The following is a 15,869-nucleotide window of genomic DNA, read 5'->3' on the forward strand; positions in this document are numbered from 1 at the left end:
ATATAGTAATACACTTCTATTATAAGGGAGGTATTACATTAGTGACATAAAACAAGTAAAATATTAATTTAAAAGTTCATAAACTATTTTTATCTTCCCTTTTGCTACCTGCTAACTGACACATCCTTTGTCTTACCATGTACATCCAGAATTAACCTTTAACAGGTGAAAACGATATTATGCAAAAAATCAATTGTACATCAAGATGCAGGAGATGCCTATATGCTGAAAGCATTTCAGAAAGGAACTTAGACAGTAATACAAGGCATAAAAGACCTAGATAATGACACAAATGAGAAAGTAAAAGCAAAGTTGAGTGAGACTTTGAAGATTGTTGAGATTAAGGATCCCATTAACAAAACAAACCTATCTTAAGCAGAAGAGCATAAATTAACTAAGACAAAAAAAAACAGAAATATGTAAATAGGACATAGCCCCTGAACTCCTAATGGCAGATAAAATTGTACAAGAGGACAATGAGATGAAGAAAGAAACTACAGTCATAAATATAGATCTGACAGAATCTATGCATGGAATGAATACTTGGGATTGAAAAAAATCATTATGTTATGGAAACATTATTGAATAGAATCAAGGTGAAAAGATTTGTGCAATAAAACCTGAAAACTTGCCCCATATAAGAAGAACATGTGATAGTTCCACACCCATCTCTCACAAGATGTGTGAGATATAACAACTATAGTATACATGATAAAAGGAAAAATGAATAAGATTCTGAAGTTTATTTAACTAACTATTTCATAGAAAACAGAGGTTCATAGGAGCATAGCAAGCAAGCTGTAACAGGAAACAAAAGATGCAAAGCCATAGAAAACTTTAAATAGACAGGCTTAAACGGTATTGCCACCCTTTGCAAGCAATTATTAGTGCTTACCTCCCACATCAGGCAACCCTGTTTAAATTTGCGCATGCCCATCCATTTGTAAAAACTTACCTTAAAGCAGACAGTGCAGCACATTACTTGACCTACAGTAATAACTTATCCCATAAGCTGGAAATACATTGAGTTAGGAACTTAACTCTCCTTTGGCTCTTGTTTATTCATTGATGTAAATTTAGATTTTTAGCACTGGAGTATGCAGACTCACAGATTTTGTAAAAAAAAAAAAAAAAAAAAAAAAGATACTCAGATTGGACAAGGTCTTTTGTGGCACAAAAATAAAGACACAGGTCATGTCAGAGCAGCTGTAGATTACTAAGTAAAAGGCGAGTTGTGATAATCTATTAAGATAGTTGAAGCATTTAAGGCCCAGAAACATAGCCAAGGTGGGGCAAAGGGATCAACTGCCCCAGATGGAAAGTGCTGGGGAAGTGATTGGATGATATTGATCATTATTTAATGCACACTAGCTTTTAAAAGCTATAACTTTGTATGCAAAAGTCATTCTTTTTCTTTTGAAAGGTGCAGGACAATAGCTGAACCAACTATGCCTCTGTTAACGACTAACTTTTTTGGTTAAAAATAACTGTGAGCATTCCAGTTGAGTGATATGCTTATATCTGTGCATAACAAAGGGAACATTGTATATAATGATGGTTCTTTGGATCTTGAAGATATTTTCTATAAAACCCGATGATCTAATGAGAGAGAGTTGTCCTCTTAAGAACCCAGGTCTCTTATAACTGCACCACTTCACAGATGAGTACAACATATGAGGTGGGAATAGTTTGTTTTCCATTTGTTACTATGCTGGCCATTTTTGTATTAAGCTTGTGAGGTATGTGAATAATCCAGCCCTTACTGGAGCAGTTTTGTAGCAGTAGATGAGTAGATAATTCCAAGCTTCTGGTCATCTGCAAACTTGGTCAACAATACCTCTTGGATATTGGCATGGGTGTTAGCAACATAAATGCCACACATGAGCAGGCAGAGCACTGATCACTATGATCCCTGACTAATTAAATGTTTAAGTTCAGAGAAGGTACCAGCATCTTTTACAACTTGGGATCTATTGGATAGGCAAATCCAATCCAGTGGAAAAAGCCAGGGCTTATATTAAGAATCCATAACATTTCCAAACTACCAGCATGGGAGACAGTATCAATAAACTTGACCAGGTCTAGATAAGTAGTGTGAATGAAGTCAACATTGTCCACAACCCCTGCAACATTTTCATAGAACTTTACTTAGGTCAGTAGATATTACCTGCCTGCAGCAAAACCAGGGTGATTGGAGTCTAGCCCAATTAAATTATCTATATCGGTATAACTGAGTTTTACTATAACATATTCTATGGCATTGCATGCAATGCTGGTGAGACTGATGGTAATAAAACTGCTTGGGTCTACAGTGGAATAACCATCATAGAGGGGAGGCACAATGGCTGTTTTCCAGGCATCGGAGACAAACACAGTGGAGAGACTAAGGATGAACAATTTAGGAAGAGGTTTTGATGCAGCCTGTCATGCTTTCTGGTTTCAAAGAATTATTATTCTTAGCATCTGACATGGATTCTATGAATTCTTCCAAGGTGCTTTCATGGGAAACCAAACATTCATGGACAGTTGGAGGAACAAAGTGGGTAAGAGAGGTAAACCTAGGGTTAAATTTGGCAGCATACACATTGGCTATATCCTTGAGATCACAATGTCTGGTATTATTATGGATGGGTTCACTGTATTTCTTGTCATTATTATTTAATAACTTGACATAACTGAAGTAAAATTTGTAGTTCACTTTCTTACCTGTAGCAATCCTTAGTTTATATATAAATTGAGAGTTCCACCAAAAGAGGCATATTTCTGAATTTACCATTTAATTTACAATGTGTTATTACAGGATTTTCTGTGCATATGCAGTTCTTTAGGTGCTTGGAGAAATTGGAAATAAATGTGGCAATCACCTCATCTGGGTTTATTTTTGCATGAGACTGTTGGGAATATTGCTCTGGTCTTCCATAAACAGAAGTAGCTTTTCTCAAGAGAAGTCCTTAAATAATGCCTCATTTGATGGTGGAGTGGTATCACTAGGCAGAGGACTTAAATAATGAACTTTTATCTTAAGATTATATACTTTGCATTGATGTCTGGATTTTTTGGAGCAAAAAAAATATAATTAAAAGAGAAACAGGAAACTGATAATTTTGATATTTAATAAATGATGACAGGCTTAGAGTAAAGTGGTCAAAAATGTTTAAGATCATAAAATGAAAATATTCAATGTGAACAACAATGCATGAAAGTTGATTTAGTTAAAGTCAAGAAATGTACTAAATGTTGAGAATGTTCATAGGTTCATAGGTTCATACTAGGCTATCTGCCCTGGGGCATTTATAAGCCTAGCCCGAGTGTGTTTGGCTTTCGCCACCCTTAGATTTGAGTTTGCTGTGCCCTTTTTTGAGGTTAGTTTACTGTGCCTCTGTCTAGTAGTGACACAGAAGTAATCCCCGGGGTAAACCTACAATCTCCCATTCACTCATCAAGATTCCTCTTGAAGAGAGTCAGTGAGGTGCTCTGCCTAACATGGACCGGGATTCTATTCCAAAGTGAAGGGAGCCTTTGGGTTATGAATCTGTCCCTCCAGCAAGTTCTATTTATTTCTGTGCTGAGGTTCAAGTCCCTCAAGCGCGTGGTTCTAAGGGATTTAGATTTTCTGAGGTGGAGCATGTCCATTAATTCTGGGTTGGACATAGCTTTGTATGTCAGGCATAGATCGCCTCGAAGTAGGCGGTATGCGACTCAGTAAAGCTGGAGTTTCTTTAACCTGGCAGCATATGGCATCTGTTTGAGTCCCTTGATCCTCATTGTGAGGTACTTTTGGGGCCTTTCTAGCTGCTGCAGGTGTCGAGTAAGGTACATCCCAAAAGGGGCATTGTATTCTATGATGGGCCTGATGAGGGATGAATAAAGGGGCACTATTACCTCCCTTGATCTAGATGTGAATCCTTTCGTGATAAGGTGGGCTATGTAGAAGGTCTTTCTAACCACTTTGGCAATGTGGTTGTCAAAGGAGAGATTGCTATCAACTTGGGTCCCCAGATCCCTAATTACTTCTTCTGTATTTAATGGGTTACCACCTATGTGGTAATTGGTGGGCACTTTGTTTTTGCCAAAGGGTATGACTATACACTTCTTGGCATTTAGCTTTAGACCATGGCTCTAGCACCAGTTATCCGTCTCTATGAGACCTTTTTGAAGGATGTTCATGTCAGCTGGAGAGTCAACTATGGTGCCCAGTTTGCAGTCATCTGCGAACTTGGTCAGCCATAGTCCTTCCATGCTGGCCTGTACCTCGGAAAAGTATATGCCAAACAAGAGAGGTCCCAGGACCGAGCCTTGGGGGACACCACTTGTAACTGGTTTTGAGTCTGACATGACTCTGGCAATTCTGACTCTGTGTGTTATGTCTTTGAGCCAGTTAACAACCCATCTTGTGACATAGGGGTTTATGTTTAAGCTGGATAACTTATCTATGATGCCCGAGTGGGGTATTGTGTCAAATGCCTTTGCGAGATCCAGATAGGCTGTGTGGACTACCTTCCCTTCATCTATGGCCTTGGTGACTGTTTCAAAGAAGTCGACCAGGTTCAAGAGGCAGGATCTGCCCTTGACAAAGCCAAACTGAGTAGGATCCAGTGTCTGTAGGTCCCCAATGTCTTTGTTTATGAGTTCCATGATGATCCTCTCCATGGCCTTACAGATAAGGCTAGTCAGGCTTATGAGGAGATAGTTACCAGAGTCCGTTGAGGTGCCACCTTTGTGAAACGGGACCACTGTTGCTGTACGCCATTCTTTGGATACATATCCCATAGTGAGGCTGAGATTGTACAGCAATTTTATGTGAGGGTTTAGTTCTTCTTGGAGTTCATGTAGGACGTAACCCGGGACACAGTCTGGTCCCACTGAAGCAGTGTTTTTTGCCTTGGAGAGGGCGGCCTTCACCTGAGCATCTGAGATGTTAGGGAGGCTGCACTCTACTGGGATAGATATTTGCTCTTTAGGTGGGGAAGGGGGGGAGAAGTTTGCACTGAACCTGTCTGCCAGGATGTTGGCAATGTCTGTGGGTTCAGTGTATTTTTTGTCATTTATAATCAACTCTGAGCATATCTGGGAGTTGCATCCCAGGTTCCTAACATAGCTAATGAAAGCCTCATGATTGTCTTTAGTGTCCTGTGCAATTTTTCTCTCGAAGCTGGCCTTGGATGATTTTATGAGGGATCATAAGTTTTTGCTAGTACTGATCAGAGATGTCTTCCCTTTTAGGGATTTTGCTCTATCATGTAGTAGCTTCCTCCTTCTGTTGTACAACTTATTTATGGCTGGGGTCCACCAGACTGGATGCCTGCCTTTGGACGCTTGGGTTTTGGTTTTGCTTGGGATAGCATGATCCATGCATTCCTGGAGGTGTCCATAGAATGCATTTATATAGGATTCTGTGGTTTGGGCCATAGTTTCCACTGACCCTGGGGCCTTGAAGGATTCCACCTTGGATTTGAGTAGTGTGAAGTTTGCTTTTGAGAAGTTTTTCACTGTGGTTTTCTGGGCTGGGGGTGGGGTCGGGTTGTGGATATCCAGTGAAATTAATTTATGGTCTGATCTTACCAATGAGGGGAATACTTCTGGTGTGGAGCATAGGGTCCCCATGTTGGTGATGATCAGGTCAAGTATGTTCTCTTGTGGGAGTTTTGACTAGTTGTTCCATAGCATTTGAGTTTATAAATTCCAGGAACCTTTGGGCTAGGGTGTTGGGGCTTGAGTAATGCTCCCAGTCAATGTTTGGGTAGTTGAAGTCACCCAGTATAATGGTGTTTGGCGAGATCTTCATGTTCTCCAATGTTTTCAGGAAAGCCGAGTGGGATTCCTGATTTTGAGACAGTGGTCTGTAGCATGCTATAAACTGAAAGGCAGTTTTACCCACTGTTAGTTGCACATGGATGGTTTCTGATGCTTCGTGCAATGCCACTAACCTGGAGGTGTGGGTATCCTTGATAAATATGGATACTCCCCCTCCTTTTGTGGTTCGGTCCGAGTTTTGGGGCCGAAAAGCATGGTATGAGGTATAACCCGGTAGTGCTGGGTGCTCTCTGGAGCCTTGAACCAGGTTTCTGTCACTGCACAGATATCGATGTTCTCCATACTGAGGAGAGATTCGAGTGCATGCATTTTGAGGTTTAGACTTCTGGCGTTTAGCAGCATTACCCTCAGTTTCTTGTTCTTTGTGTTTTCTAAGGAGGTGGGTTTGTCTTTTGAGCCTTGCCTAAAAAAGGCACTATGGGGGTGGCAAGAGCCTTTGCCAGTATCCGAAAGCCCAAGGATGACAGGTGCAAGCCGTCCCTTGCGAAGCAACGTGGCTTGTCAAGCATGTCATCCAAGGCTGACAGGCACTGGATCCCCTTTGAATGACACCAAAATTTTAGCCAATTGTTAAAATCGATCATTTTGTCTTTATACTGCGGCATCATTCTAGGTGAGGGTAAGATGCTGCTCAAGGTCAGGGTCATACTGGCCTGGGCTACATGATCGGAGAGTCGAGGGAGGTACGTCTCAGGTCATTCACACCAGCATGTACTATGACCGAGTCATATTTGTACTTGCTTTGGAATGACCTGAGTGCTTGCATTATGTGGCGGATCCTAGCACCCGACAGGCAGCTCACTGTGATCTTCTCCTTGTTCAGCCTGGTGAACGGGACGTCAGTGTGTCTGACTATAGAATCACCTATTACAAGTGCGTCAGGTGTGTTGTTCTGCTTTAAGGGCTGTGACTGTTTGGCACACTGACTTTGTGAGCTATGTGTTGCATGTGTTTTGTTGTGGGGTAGCATTTGTTTGGATGTCTGCTTTGGAGGTCTCTGCTGTTTAGGTAGATTTTTAATTAGAGCCTCCGAGTATGTTTTTGTGTGTTTGCGTGTTTGGATTGCTGTTGTGGTAGGACTATGTGAGACTGGATTAGTGTTGTGTGATGTTACCTTCTCCTCCTGACTGGTTACACCAGTTTTGAGGTGAGAGAGCTCGGCCTCCAGTTTGGCTATATGGTTGCATCTCTCACATATGTTTGAACCTGTTTGGAGGAGGAGAGGGTTGTCCGTGTACATGAGACAGTTGTAACATTGCCTCAAGATTCCCAGATTCACCAGTTGGACTGGAGAGGAAACCATTAACTGACCTTTGGACATGCTAGAGTAGTATAGGTGACTCTTTTATCACTTAATTAAAGAGGACCAATAGGGGACATGGTAATTGTAGAGAGTATATGAGGATGTAGTGCTTTTAGTATATTAGTGCTAGATTGTAAGATTGCTTATTTAGGCAAGTGCAGGGCCTTAGATTGAGAATAGGGTGTTTAATTTGAGAAATAGAGCAGTTCTAAGGGAAAAAGTGAAGAGCAGACTTTGTGGAGCCGGGAATAGTTTAAACCCGATTAAGCAGCGCTGCCCGATGCTGCGCTATGCGCACAATTGCGCAAAAACGCTCAGAAGCGGATTTTTATGCAGGGAACTTCAAAGAGCTAGAAATGGCCCAAAACGGCCAATTACTACAAGATTCTTGTGCTGAGGTCACTCCTTCAGGGACAGATAGGCTGCTCAAGACTCCCCACTCCCACTGGTGAGCAAAGAAACTTCCTCCTATCCAAGTAAGGAAATGGGCAACACAGGTACTATCCAAGAGTCCAGAATACAGCAAAGCCTGTATAGGGGACTATTCTAGTTAAGGAAAGGAGGGAAACAAGGATATTTTTTTTTTCAAGAAAACAGCAGGAAAATTACAGTATATTCAATGCACAGGCTAGCACACTTGAGTGGGCAGCCTCAACAGTTAATTACAACAAACAAACTTTTAAATTAAGTGCAGGTAATGAAAAAATGCAAAAACAAGCTTATAACAGTTAAATCAGCAGTGTAAACTCGCTTTTTGACGAGAAAGGAAGGTCACACAGGTAGAAACAGAAAAAATATACTTATATCTTGAAAGCAGTCACTCTTTTCATTTCTCTGCTGCTAGCACCACTCTGCAGGACCACGAGGAGCTGTTGCTGAGTAGTATAAGCGAAAAAAACGCTCAGAAGCGGATTTTTATGCAGGGAACTTCAAAGAGCTAGAAATGGCCCAAAACAGCCAATTACTACAAGATTCTTGTGCTGAGGTCACTCCTTCAGGGACAGATAGGCTGCTCAAGGCTCCCCACTCCCACTGGTGAGCAAAGAAACTTCCTTCTATCCAAGTAAGGAAATGGACAACACAGGAACTCTCCAAGAGTCCAGAATACAGCAAAACCTGTATAGGGAACTATTCTAGTCAAGGAAAGGCGGGAAACAAGGATATTTTTTTTTTCAAGAAAACAGCAGGAAAATTACAGTATATTCAATGCACAGGCTAGCGCACTTGAGTGGGCAGCCTCAACAGTTAATTACAACAAACAAACTTTTAAATTAAGTGCAGGTAATGAAAAAATGCAAAAACATGCTTATAACAGTTAAATCAGCAGTGTAAACTCACTTTTCAGTGAGAAAGGACGGTCGCACAGGTAGAAACAGAGAAAATATACTTATATCTTGAAAGCAGTCACTCTTTTCGTTTCTCTGCTGCTAGCACCACTCTGCAGGACCACGAGGAGCTGTTGCTGAGTAGTATAAGCGAAAAAAACACTCAGAAGCAGATTTTTATGCAGGGAACTTCAAAGAGCTAGAAATGGCCCAAAACGGCCAATTAGTACAAGATTCTTGTGCTGAGGTCACTCCTTCAGGGACAGATAGGCTGCTCAAGGCTCCCCACTCCCACTGGTGAGCAAAGAAACGTTCTTCTATCCAAGTGTGGTTTGTGAAGAAGTAAAATCTTATATATATATATATAACTTCAGAGTAACACTAGATTGTCCGTGAGTTAGTGTCAGCAGTGGTCAATAATTTTCACATACAACTACCCACCCAGGAATTGTCTGTGCATTAATGTTAGCAGTGGTCAATAATTTTCATATACAACTACCCACCCAGGAATTGTCTGTGCATTAGTGTTAGCAGTGGTCAGTAATTTTCATATACAACTACCCAGGAATACCTAAAGTGCAAAATAACCAAATAGAGCCACATATGAGATATATAGTGGCAGTAAAAGTTTCAGAATTGGAACCTCTGTCAATTTTTGTGGATCAGTCATTATAAGTGGTAAGAAAAAGTTAATCATACATTAGGGATTCATTTTATTTGAAGAATAAAACTAGTAATATTTCTGTAGGTAAAGAAGAGTGGTTAGTAGTGACTGATATGTATTCACTATATCCAGTAATATCCCAAAATGTAGCAGTAAAATTGGTTGGTAATGTTTTATTGCACTCCTCTGAATATACAGTTAAGGCAGTTAAGTTATTATGTGATAGTACAGAATAAATTAAAAAAACATATTTTATATTTGAGAGGCATATTTATAAGCAAAAATAAGAGTAGTTAAGAATCCAAATTTTGCCAGCTTTTCTGCATTTGTGTGAAGAGAGTTTCCTTTACAAAATGGAGGAATTGAACAGAGTGGGGTATTATTGTTGTTTTATTGATGGTATATTTTAACAGAGAGGAAGACAGAAAAAGAATTAGATGATTTATTTTAAGAAATTAAATAATAGTACAGAATGTTTTAAATTTACAATTGCGAAGATTTAAGGCAAATATTTTATTTAGCAAGTATTTACAAATGATAAAAACAAGTCAGAGACAGTTGTTTCATACAAAAATGCAGGAAGTAATACAGTGCTACATTATAATATTATACATCCTGAACATGTTTAAAAAACATAGCTAAAAATGTGACCAATCAGACAAAAATAAGAGCATGATTATTAGTATAAATCAGGGTTTGGAAGGAAGGTTTAAAAAGGGGGGGGGGTAAAAAAGCCAGAATTTTACAAGAATAGAATATAAGATGGTCCATTAGTTTAGTTGAGCAGAGAAAAAAAGTAAAAAGGACAAGTAAAAATAAATTATGGAATAAGGCAATGGGTATTTCTTACAATTTGAATTCAACAAAAATAAAAAGTATAATAAAGAATAAATGGGACATTTTGGAAGGATATGAAAGCATTTTACATATTAAAAAGAAACAGAAAGTTAGTAAATTTGAGAAGAAAACTAGAGGCACTTTTGTAAGTGCTAAGCATGCAAGCAATACAAGTATATCAGTAAACAGCCAAATATATATTTCACCAATACAGGAAGAACATATGGACCAGAATATGCCAAATATATAGGGGGCAGATTTTGGCGGATCCTTGTCACGCAGCAAGGCTTAGTACTAATATTAATTACAAATGTTTAAAAAAAATAAACATGAAATTTAAAATCGTTACAGTAGGCAATATTAAAAAAATGGTAAATGATGCAAAAACATAATTTTAGAATTTTTATTTTTAAGTATACATAACTAAAATGGAAGGAGATTAATCATGTATCTACAAATTATTTTTTTATTAATTTATTGTATTTATTTATTTCATTTATTAATTTATTTGCATATAATTAATTTATTAATTAATTATATGCAAATTGTTATAAGATAAAGTCTGAAGATGTCTCTTAGTAACAGAGAGTGTAACAGAGATGAAAGCACTACATTTATTATTTTGTGGAATTGAATGTTTTTATTGTAACTGCTTTTGATTTCCTCATTTGGATTTTTCACATGAACCATTGCATTTGTATATCTCTGCACTTTGCAGATCATATCAATCAGTTTGAAGGTAGGTGGTGATACTGAATGCCATTCTTCCACATTCCCCTTTTTCTCAATTTTTACACATGAGGTCGGGGTGTCTCAACAGCAGTTTTAATTATCTATAGCCAGTGTTAAAACCACTGGGTGGCTAGCCCTGCCATGGCTGTTCTTCCACATCATGCATGTATGAAACAACAGCACACAGAGACAACCCACACAAATACAGGAGGACATGCAGACTACACACAGAAGGCACCCCAGGTAAAAAGTGAACCAGAGAACCTCTTTTCGTGATGCAACAATGCTGCCTGCTGCACCACTGTGCCATCGTTTGCCATTTGATACATTAAACTGAAGAACTTCATTAAATACAAGATCTCCATTTTGGAACTCGTAAATAATCTGTATTTAGTGTATTTTTTTAATAAACAGTTCCTTTCTTTCTTTCTTTCTTTCTTTCCTTTCTTTCTGCACTTGTAAGTCTAGGAGGATAATACTGAATAAGAAAGCAAAATCATAAGACTTTACAAAAATCAGAGCATCCAAGAAGAATGGCCATGGATACTGGTGTGGACTACATATCACTAGTTTTTATCTGACCACATCATGTACCTGTTTATAACACTGTGCTTCTCTAGTTACATATAAGCTTTGCCACAGTTGTCTCTTTGAATTACATGGCAGCAGCTCCGGAGTGTGAAAGTAACCATATCATAGTATGATACTGTGTATGCCTTGATGCAGCACATTTTTCTATTTCCAACCTGACTTCTACTTATTGTTCTTGATTACCTGCCATATGCTTATGTATCATAGAGGTGAATTACATGTGTACCAGGCTTAATCAGTATGTAACATGCCTTGCATGTTAACATGTGGCCATTAGGCAAAATTATGTGCTGCTCTACTTTTGTCATATATTAATCCCACCCTGCTCTCAAAATTGACTACATTGAAGGAACACCAGACTTTATAAAATCCTTATGGCAGCTCTGACACATCAGTATAACATTTGCTTCCTTGGATGTTTCTGTTCAGTAATATCACAGGTTACATTTAGTCATGGACCACCACATGGCATTGTTGTTCCATATGCTAAAAAAGACAAGATGGCATGCACTGTTATTAAGGACACTCACTGTAAAGCAGGAACATGTAGGAACATACATTTTGTTTAATGCAATTTGGATCCTTAAGTAAAGCAAGACAAAGTTCAAGTTAAAAGTTTTCAATGCCTCTATCATCCTTGCACTTAAAAATCCACCTTAAAGAATGTCTCAGCTTGAAATTGTGTGGATCTTTGCCAAACACAATCAAATAAATTACTATGTTTCATAAGTGGTACAAAAGGATAATATTGTGATTAAATACAGAATTGCTACCCTAAGCAGTAACATTGCCTTGAACCATTGTGTGTGTTGGATGCAGCTTAATTTTTTAAAACAATAGCCAGGCTTATCCACATCCTTTTTTGTTCTCCAGCCTGTATGTGTATAATGTTTTCTGTGCTGTTGCCCAGCACAATAGTTTCAATACCGGGAGTGCTGGCAAGCCGGAGTCATCAGTTTAGCCCTCATTTTCCTACTCTTCAGATATAGTGATTATTTCCGTCAGTTCCCAAGAATGATCAAAACTGCCATCCCAAAACAACATAAAATCACAAAGATGATTATACAGAAAGTATTTAATAAAATTCAGTATTTCAGATCAGGTGTCATCTGTCCTCTTTAATAACTATTAATATAAGAAAATGTTAATGCTGATGCTATAACCTTTGAATGAATGTAAGTATTTTGAACTTAAAGCATGTGAAGCAGACAGTGTTATCAAACTCAGCTTATCAGAAATCTGATAGTTTTAAACTAATGGATGGAGTATTTTGAAATTCATCACTTCTAAAACTCTATAAAATGTGCGATGTGTACCTGTCTGCATAGATTACAGTGAAAGTAGAATTCAGGAATTAATCATACCATAGCATTCTTTAAAGAAATAGCAATATTCTTTTGTATGTATTTATTTGTCTGTTTATTTATCTATGTATTTATATTTTGAGCATGATGGTCTTGCTGAGAAGTTTGATTTTTGGTGGAGTATATATACATGTGCGTCTGTGTATGTATGTGTGTATCTGTTTGCATGCATGCATGGATGCATGTGTGGGTATGTGTGTCCATGTTCCATTCCAGTCAGCCTCATCCATTCAATTTCTTCTTACATCCGCCATATATGAAGTCACCATCTCCCACTGACATTATTCTATCTCTACAAAAGCTATGTTTTTTTATTAAATGCTTTATTTGACATTAAATACTTTTAATGGACATAAAAAATTAAAATAAAACAGCTTCTACCTTGCAAGAATATAGACAACTAAAAAGCCTAACAAAATAACGGATCACAAAAGAGAAGAAAACGTACTTCACAACCAGTCAAATGCACACTAATAATCCATAACTGTTCTGAGCTTGAATCCATGGTAAGCTGTACAGCCCCAAAACCAAACATGCAGAAACAAAATGATACCATAGATGACCATTTCAATACCCACTATATACGAACAGTGCAGTCATTAACTAGCCAATTCCGTGGTGGTACAGTGGTAGCATTGTTACCTCACAGCAAGAGGTTCTCCCATTTGATGCTTGGCTTGGGAGTGCCTTTTGTGTGGAGTCTGCATGTCCTCCCTGTGGTTGGGTAACGTTTGAAAGACATGCGTGCGTAACTGGGTGTGCCTTCGTTGAAGGTTGGGCGTCAAGCTGGCACCTTGGCGTTTTGTAAAAAAAATCTACTGCCAATCATTAGCGGACCGGAATTCCACTGTGTTGACCCCTTACTGGGAAAAAGCAGAAAGACAAACAACAACAACAACAGTCATTAACTAGCCAGGTGACTAATCAAGCTCTTGAGTGTCTACTCAAACAAGTATTTCTCCTTCCAACCAGTTCCTTGAGAAACCATAAAAAATAAAATAATTAAAGCCTGCTCCAGCAGGCCCTGATAATCTACCCGGTGAATATCTTAAAATAGCATCTGTGGCTATTGCCTGTTGAGTTTCAGTTCTGATGAATCAATCTATATCTGAAAATAAGGTTCCCTCACTATGGGAAAATCATTCATCATTCCACTGTCCAAACAATTTCCATTTCAATCAGTAGAGATCTTTCAAACTATGTGACAACTGTCATTTTATCTCCCCTATCAAAAATATTACAATATATCCATAAGCAACTTAACAACTATCTAACAGATAATCAACTTCTCAGGGTTCATTACTTTTTCACTGCAGTGGTTCCAAAGCTACTTATCATGGAAAATGGAAAAATTATTTTTTTAACCTTTTTGCCTATATTCCCCAAGGATCTATACTCGACCCCATACTTTTCAACATATTTGTCAATGACCTCTACAGTTCTACAAAAAAAAATGTTACCCGGTTAAATAAGCTGATACCTCAACCCTATTCTACTCTGCAAATCTCTCACTCTCTAAACTCCAAGACCTTATACAATAATCCTTCTTATCAATGGAAACATAGATAAATAATTCACAGCTACTTCTAAACCAACCCAATAAATAAATAAATAAATACATACATACATCACTGCTCTTCACCCCAAAACAACACTATTCACTATCCAAATCGCCAACAAGACTATGACAGAACAAGTAAAGCACACAACATTTCTGGGTGATGACCAGGTGAAACTTTACTTATGGCAGTTCTGGCACTTTGTTAAGAAATCATTAAAACATGGTATATTAAACAAAGTACAAAGTTTTAAATAGTTGGAGTACTGTGAAATTCATCACTTCTAAAACTCTATAAAATGTGTGATGTGCACCTGTCTGGATAGATTGCAGTGAAAGTAGATTTCAGCAATTAATCATACCATAGCATTCTTAAAAAAATAGCAATATTCTTTTATATGTATTTATTTGTCCGTTTATTTATCTACCTATTTATATTTTGAGCATGATGGTCTTACTGAGAAGTCTGATTTTCAGTGGAGTCCTGGGAGTTAAACTATCAATGTTAAATACTTGCAAACAAATTTGTGTGTCTGTGCGTATGTGTATGTGTGTGTGTGTGTGTGTGTGTGTGTATGTGTGTGCGTGTGCATGTTTGTTTGTGTGTATGTACATGCAGGTGTCTATGCATGTGTGTAAGTGTCTGTATTGATATTCTGTGCATGTGTGTGCATATATGCATGTGTGTGTCTGTGTATATGTGTGTATGTATATGTGTATCTCTGTTTGCACATGCATGCAAGGAAGCATGCATGGGTGTTTGTGTGGGTATGTGTGTATATGTCCCATTCCACTCAGCCTCATCCATTCAATTTCTTCTTGCATCCCCCATATTTGAAGTCAACATCTCCCACTGGCATTATTCCATCTCTACAAAAGCTACTTTCTTTTATGAAATGCTTTATTTAACATTGAATACTTTTAATGGACATAAAAAAAATAAAACAGCTCCTACCTTGCAAGAATATAGACAACTAAGAAACCTAACAAAAGAGCGCATTATAAAAGAGAAGAAAAACTACTTCATAACCAATCAAATACACATTAATAATCCATAACTGTTTTGAGCTTAAATCCAGGGTAAGCTATACAGCCAAAACCAAACATGCAGAAAAAAAATGATACCATAGCTGACCATTTCAATACCCACTATATACAAGCACTAGCCAGGTGACTAATCAAGCTCTTGAGTGAATACTCAAACAAGTATTTCTCCTTCCAACCAGTACCTAGAGAAACCATAAAAAATAAAATAATTAAACCCTACTACAGCAGGCCCTCATAATCTACCTGGTGAATATCTTAAAATTGCATCTGTGGCTATTGCCTATTGAGTTTTAGTTCTGATGAATCAATCTATACCTGAAAATAAGGTCCCCTCACTATGGGTAAACCATTCATTATTCCACTGCACAAACAATTTCCATTTCAGTCAATATAGATTTTTCAAACTATGGGCCAATTGTTATTTTATCTCCCCTATAAAAATACTAGAATATATCCATAAGCAGCTTAGCAACTATCTAACAGATAATCAACTTCTGTATTCAACCCAGCACAGTTCCTGTCCTCATCACAGCACAACTACTAGTTTGCTGAATTTTGTAAATAATATCAACACCAACAGAAATGATACAAGCCTAGTCTCCACCATCTTCATACACTTATCAAAAGCCTTTAA

The sequence above is a fragment of the Protopterus annectens genome, chromosome 7.part0 (assembly GCF_019279795.1).
Source record: "Protopterus annectens isolate FY-2018-M chromosome 7.part0, PAN1.0, whole genome shotgun sequence".
Classification (NCBI taxonomy): domain Eukaryota; kingdom Metazoa; phylum Chordata; order Ceratodontiformes; family Protopteridae; genus Protopterus; species Protopterus annectens.